The sequence below is a fragment of the Haematobia irritans genome, chromosome 1 (assembly GCF_050003625.1).
Source record: "Haematobia irritans isolate KBUSLIRL chromosome 1, ASM5000362v1, whole genome shotgun sequence".
Lineage (NCBI taxonomy): Eukaryota > Metazoa > Arthropoda > Insecta > Diptera > Muscidae > Haematobia > Haematobia irritans.
The window spans coordinates 220,887,650-220,894,578 of NC_134397.1; the positions used below are offsets into that span (position 1 = coordinate 220,887,650).

General features: G+C 33.3%; 1 long non-coding RNA gene across 1 annotated transcript; it reads right to left on the bottom strand.

The window, feature by feature from the left end:
* Window positions 1-6,389: 6,389 nt before the first annotated feature.
* LOC142222630 (uncharacterized) lies at window positions 6,390-6,729 on the bottom strand. The gene is made up of 2 exons (XR_012718332.1): window positions 6,678-6,729; window positions 6,390-6,610 (listed from the first exon to the last, which is right to left on the bottom strand). It is a non-coding gene; the product is annotated as an uncharacterized LOC142222630 (long non-coding RNA).
* Window positions 6,730-6,929: the final 200 nt, after the last annotated feature.

Sequence of the window (6,929 nt, forward strand, 5' to 3'; positions counted from 1 at the left end):
TAAAGTTTATTCTTTCTATTCTTCAAGTTACGTAATTTACTGTCATTCCAAGGTGGACCAGTGTGAGAAGTTATTCGAATTAATAGAATAGATTGGGCAATGAATGAATTCAAAGTTTCATAAAATGTATTTATTGATTCATCAAGATTTCTCGCTGGTAAGATTTTATTCCAATCCACATTTAATAGTAATGAGTTCAGTTTTTCGTAATCAGTTCTATTAAAAGAGAATATTTTATCAGTTTTCAATACGAGTTTTTTTCGCATAGATCTCGAAAAAGACATATTTATATTCATACAGACAGTGGGATGATGAACATCTTCAGGATTTACAACGGCATTGACGCGTGATAAAAACACATCTTTTAGTTCATTTGTAAAAAATAAATCAAGTAATTTTTTATGTTGCTAATTTGAAAAAGACCATCTTTTAACAAGTTTTCAACAAATTCAGATTGATATCCATTTCTTAGCATTGGTACGGAGTAATTCATTTCCTCACAATATTTCCATGTAATAGATGGAATGTTAAAATCACCAGACAAAACAATCAAATCAGAGGATCTCACAGTAGATAGGACCGATTGGATAGCAGTCAAATGAGCTTTATAAACATCGTTACAAGAACCAGGAGGAATATAGGAGCAAGTCACAAACAATGAATTATGGCCGCACCTTATTTTCACTCCTAAAATAAGGTAAACAAGTATATACGGCCGTAAGTTCGGCCAGGCCGAAGCTTATGTACCCTCCATCATGGATTGCGTAGAAACTTCTTCTAAACACTGCCATTCAGAATCGAATTACTTAAGTCGCGGTAACGCTTGCCGATGGCAAGGTATTTTAAAACCTCCTAACACCATCTTCTAAATTGTATGTAAGTCCATACGTGGTATATTTTAAATCAAAAAAGATCGATCCAACACGTATATAATTCAGTTGGACAAAGTAGACATACAATTTTGACAAAATTTTCTACAGAAATAAAATTTTAACAATATTTTCTATAGAAATAAAATTTTCACAAAATTTTCTTTAGAAATAAAAATTTTTACAAATTTTTCTATAGAAAGAAAATTTTGACAAAAATTTCTACATAAATAAAATTTTAACAAAATTTTCTATAGAAATAAACTTTTGACAAAATTTTCTATAGAAACAAAATCTTGGTAGATTATTTTTGGCTCGAGTGGCAACCATGATTATGAACCGAATAAAATTTGAACAAAATTTTTTTTGGAAATAAAAGTTTGACAAAATTTTCTATAGAAATAAAATTTTGACAATGATGAAAATTTTATTATGAACCGAATAAAATTTTAACAAAATTTTCTCTAGAAATAAAATTTTGGTAGATTATTTTTGGCTCTAGTGGCAACCATGATTATGAACCGATATGGACCAATTTTTGTGTGATTGGACCAATTTTGGTATGGTTGTTAGCGACCATATACTAACACCACGTTCCTAATTTGAACCGGATCGGATGAAGTTTGCCCCTCCAAGAGGCTCCGGAGGTCAAATCTGGAGAACGTTTTATATGGGGGCTATATATAATTATGGACCGATATGGACCATTTCTGGCACGGTTGTTAAAGATCATATACTAACACCATGTTCCAAATTACAACCGGATTGGATGAAATTTGCTTCTCTTGGAGACTTCGCAAACCAAATCTGGGGATCGGTTTATATGGAGGCTATATATAATTATGAACCGATGAAGACCAATTTTTGCATGGTTGTTAGAGACCATATACCAATATCATGTACCAAATTTCAGGCGGATCGGATGAAATTTGCTTCTCTTTGAGGCTCCGCAACCCAAATCTGGGGATCGGTTTATATGAGCGCTATATATAATTATGGACCGATGTGGACCAATTTTTGCACGGTTGTTAGAGACCATATACCAATACCATGTACCAAATTTCAGCCGGATCGGATGCAATTTGCTTCTCTTTGAGGCTTCGCAAGCCAAATCTGGGGATCGGTTTATATGGGGGCTATATATAATTATGGACCGATGTGGACCAATTTTTGCATGATTGTTAGAGACCATATACCAATACCATGTACCAAATTTCAGCCGGATCGGATGAAATATGCTTCCCTTTTAGGCTCCACAAGCCAAATCTGGGGATCGGTTTATATGGGGGCTATATATAATTATGGACCGATGTGAACCAATTTTTGCACGGTTGTTAGAGAACATATACCAACATCATGTACCAAATTTCAGCCGGATCGGATGAAATTTGCTTCTCTTTTAGGCTCCGCAAGCCAAATCTGGGGATCGGTTTATATGGGGGCTATATATAATTATGGACCGATGTGGACCAATTTTTGCATGGTTCTTAGAGACCATATACCAACACCATATACCAAATTTCAGCCGGATCGGATGAAATATGCTTCTGTTAGAGGCTCCACAAGCCAAATCTGAGGGTCCCTTTATATGGGGGCTATACGTAAAAGTGGACCGATATGGCCCATTTTCAATACCATCCGACCTACATCGATAACAACTATTTGTGCCAAGTTTCAAGTCGATAGCTTGTTTCGTTCGGAAGTTAGTGTGATTTCAACAGACGGACGGACGGACATGCTTAGATCGACTCAGAATTTCACCACGACCCAGAATATATATACTTTATGGGGTCTTAGAGCAATTATCGGAATGGTCCTAACTGGCAAAAAAATTAGAGAAATTCCATCGGCGACAAATCGACACCGCAATACGATTAGCAATTTTTAACGCAGCGGGCGCATTCTAACCGTTGACCAAAGGATAAAGCGACATATTCGCCAACTTGCTGCCAATGAAAATATGAGCTGCAGAGAAATAAAAGTAGAATTTGGCCTGAATGTGACTAGACAACGAATTCAGCAAATTATCATGCACGATATAGGACTAAAATATGAAAATAATATTCCTAAACCGCGGTTAACACAACACCATAAAAATGCTCGTATTTCTTTTGCTGAAAAATACAAGTTTTGGGACGAAGAGTTCGAAACGGTTATATTTAGCGACGAAAAGAAATTTAATTTGGATGGTTCTGATGTCCATCACAAATATTGCCGAGATTCTCGGTACCCTCAAGATAATGCTCCCGTCCATATTGCACGCTTCACAAAAAACTTTTTAAGTCTCGTGATATACCTTTACTGGACTGGCCAGAGCAAAGTCCCGATCTAAATCCTATAGAAGATCTCTGGGCCATATTATCCGCTAAGCTATTTGCGAAGTCCAAGCACTACTGAAGTCTGCAATTACGGCAGATAAAATCGATATGGCAACTCTGAAAAACTTGGTATGTTCTATGCCTCACCGATTACAGCAAGTTCTAATAAACAAGGGCAGTACTATATCGTATTAGTTAATCAAACTATCTTAATTTTATTTTGACATATAGCTAAAATATAATTTTGCACATATAATGTAAATATTTCCTATGACTAAAAATTTAAGTACGATGTATTTCTGTCAAAGCAAACGTTAAGTTTAGTTTTAGTTTATGTATTTTAGTAACGTACAAAAGTGTTGTCAACACTGTTGTGCTTTAGTGGTGTTTTTCTTAGCGCTATTAAAAATTTGAATAATTTTTGTGTTTTTTGCATGTAAAGAAAAGTTTAATTTGTGCCGGTGTATTTTAAATCATTCAGATAAGTGATTAGTTTGTTGAAAAAGTTCAATGTTGGTTAATCCTCTGTGTAATTAACCTGTATTGCATTTATTCTCAATTGGATTATTTGTCTGATAGTTTTGTGTTAGTTTACAATAACAAGTGTACTTTGCTTTCTTGTACCAGTTGTTTTGTTTTGTACATGTAATTTTCTCAGTGGCTGTGCACAGCTAGCATTTGCGTGATTGTTTTAACAAAAATCATGTAAATGAGTCATATTCGAGTACTTTAGGAGATCAAAAACTGCTATGTCAGTTATGTGATTATAATACGATACGAAAATGACTCGCGCTAATAGGCGTAAAATGAGTTCGCTATAAAATACAACAAAAAATAACAAAAATCTAACAAAAACCGTCTAGAGGAGTCATCTTCGAGTACTTTTGGTGATCAAAAACTGCTTAAACATTTACGGGACCAAAAAATGGCACGAAAATGACTCGCGCTAATGGGCATAAAATGTGTTCGATTTAAAATCGTCTAAAGGAGTCATCTTCGAGTACTTTTGGTGATCAAATAATGATCTTACAGTGTTATTGCAGGTGTTTTTTTATTTAAATCACAATTTTAACGGGGCAATCTCTATAATATTGTCAGAAACTTCCATTTAATAATAAAAACGATTTAAATGAATTTGAGAATTTGCTACAGGAAAATGAAGAAAATCTAAAACAAATTGTAAGTATGAAAGACGACGAAACAAACTAACAATAAAATTGATCATTTATAATTTTTCTTAACACTTTTTACATTTTTTAAAAATAGTTTATAGCAAAAACCGGCGGAGAAGGACCCGCACAATTTTTAAGATATTCAGTTCGGAAAGTATATTCCGATGAACTGGCTACATTATGTGGCTGGAAGGGGACTAGCACAATGCCCAGTGCTGAAAAATCTTTCATAATAACTTTAATTAAAAGTAAGTAAATATTTATAATACAAATAATAATTAAATTTTATTATAAGAAAATCGCTTATATATTTATAGATATATGTCATCTTAAATACAAAACGACAAACAGGGAAATGAATGTCGTATTACAAAAACATTTTGTCCATGCTAAGGATCGTTTGACAAAAAAGAACAGAAGTGATTATGTATATATATATTTTTTATTTAATTTTATTAACAAATGATTGTTATTTATAATTTTGTTATTAAATACTAAGTATTTTAATTAAAATAGTTATAATACAAATATTAATATTAAATATTTATATTAATAAAAAACCACGTATTATTAATTAAAGGGAAAGGGTTCAGAAAACCGACTCAAAAATGCACTTAGAAGAGTCATTTGCGATTAGAAATATGACTATTAAATGACTCATAAGTGACTCATAAATAGAGTAATATGTGATCCATTAAAGACTCGTAAGAGATTATAATCATAATTGAAAAACGACTCTAAAAAAAAATCGCAGATGAGGTATATTAAGACTAAAGCTGATCAAAAAACGATTAAAAAAAGACTTTAATGCTACTAGAAAATGATTTGAAAAAGACTCTAAAATAATATAGAAGAAGACTCAAAAATGATTTATAAAGAAGAGTCGCGGTCACGTTTTTCTCCCGACAAAAGAGTCTTTTATGTTCATAAAATGAGCTCATATTCTGCCTTTTTAATCGCCAAGTAGACTCGAAAAAGACTCAAAAGTGCTTAAAAAACGACAAAAATTCTAGCTGGGTGGATATACATACATACATTATTATCAAGCGATGTTGTCAATATTTGTATTGTTGATTTGGTGGTCAAACAGTGTTGTCAATACTGTATTTGTTGATTTGTGTTTTTGGCGTTTTTAGTGTTTTTGTGACATCTTAGTATATTGAGGCAGTGGGATATTTTCATTTGATTTTTGTTATAGTTTATTTTATAATTTGTATTTGGATTTCAACTTGATTTTATTTTGTTACTCAATTCATCATGGTATGCTCGAATGAGGATTGTGTGATGAGATTGTTATTGTATGCTGGCTTTGTGATGGGCATTGGCATTCGAGGTGTGCTGGACTAGCTGCAAGGGTGGTAGATGAGTTTTACGTTGGTAACAACGGTCTTAGATGGTGTTGTGTGAGATGTAGAAAGATTAGTGTGGAGTTCTATAACTATTTTAGGGAGGCTACGTCTGAGGTGACTACGTTGACGCGTGACTTATGGGAGCTGTATTCGAGCTTTGTGAAATTTTCGACGTTGTTTGATAGGTTTACAGATCTTTCGTCAATTGTTGCCTCTCCTGTATCGGGTACGAAACGGAAGAGGTCTTCGAAAAAGTCGTCGCCGAAGCACACTGGTAGAAAACGTTTCGTTAATACGATGAATTTCTACGTTGTATTAACGAAATTCTTCATTAAAGGTCAGCCAACGTAGCATTTCGTTATAACAACGTAATTTAACGTTATATTTACGAAACCCTTTATGGAGTACATTTCGTAGTATTAACGAATAATTACGTTGCTATTACGTAGCCTTTTCGTTGTATTAACGAATATTATTCGTTGTATGAATGAAATTTATTCATTGTATGGATGCAGTTTATACGTTGTATGAACGAAAATCATTCATTGTATGAACCCAGTTTTTTCATTGTATGAATGAAAGGCGAACGTTGTATAAATGAACACAAACGTTATATTAATGAAACCCAACCAATTATTGCATTTGAATGTAGTGTATTATTTTTTGTTAAGATCTTTGAAATAGGATTTATACACTCGTACAGTAGGAAATAATATTTATTGATAAATTAAGTAATTTAATAATCATATAGTATGACTTTCACTTAAGAAAAATTTCTAAGACCAAAAAATGATAATCGTATCGCCGTGTCCATTTATCCAATTTATTTTTGCAACCAAGGTTCGTTGCGGTAATTGTTCCGCCTTCTTCATCTGAAAGTTCACTTCCCCGTGGCATTTTCACTAAAGATTAAAAATTTACACTAAATGTCTTGCGAATATACAAAACACAACAGTTTAACTCACTCACCATCTATATTTATTATTCACAACGAAACTGTAATGAGCCTGTGCACTCTTCAGCGAAAAGTACGTAAATGTTGTTAAGGTTTGCCCATCAGAAAAGTTTTCTGTTGAACTTTTTACCGTTTGTTTTTCAAGACGCACACGCAAACATGTGCTTATTGCCATGCTTAGATGTGTATGTACAAATTACATATACGCTACAGACGTATTAGAGAGAGAGTATGGAGAGGCGTTTTAGAGCGAGAGTACGGAGAGG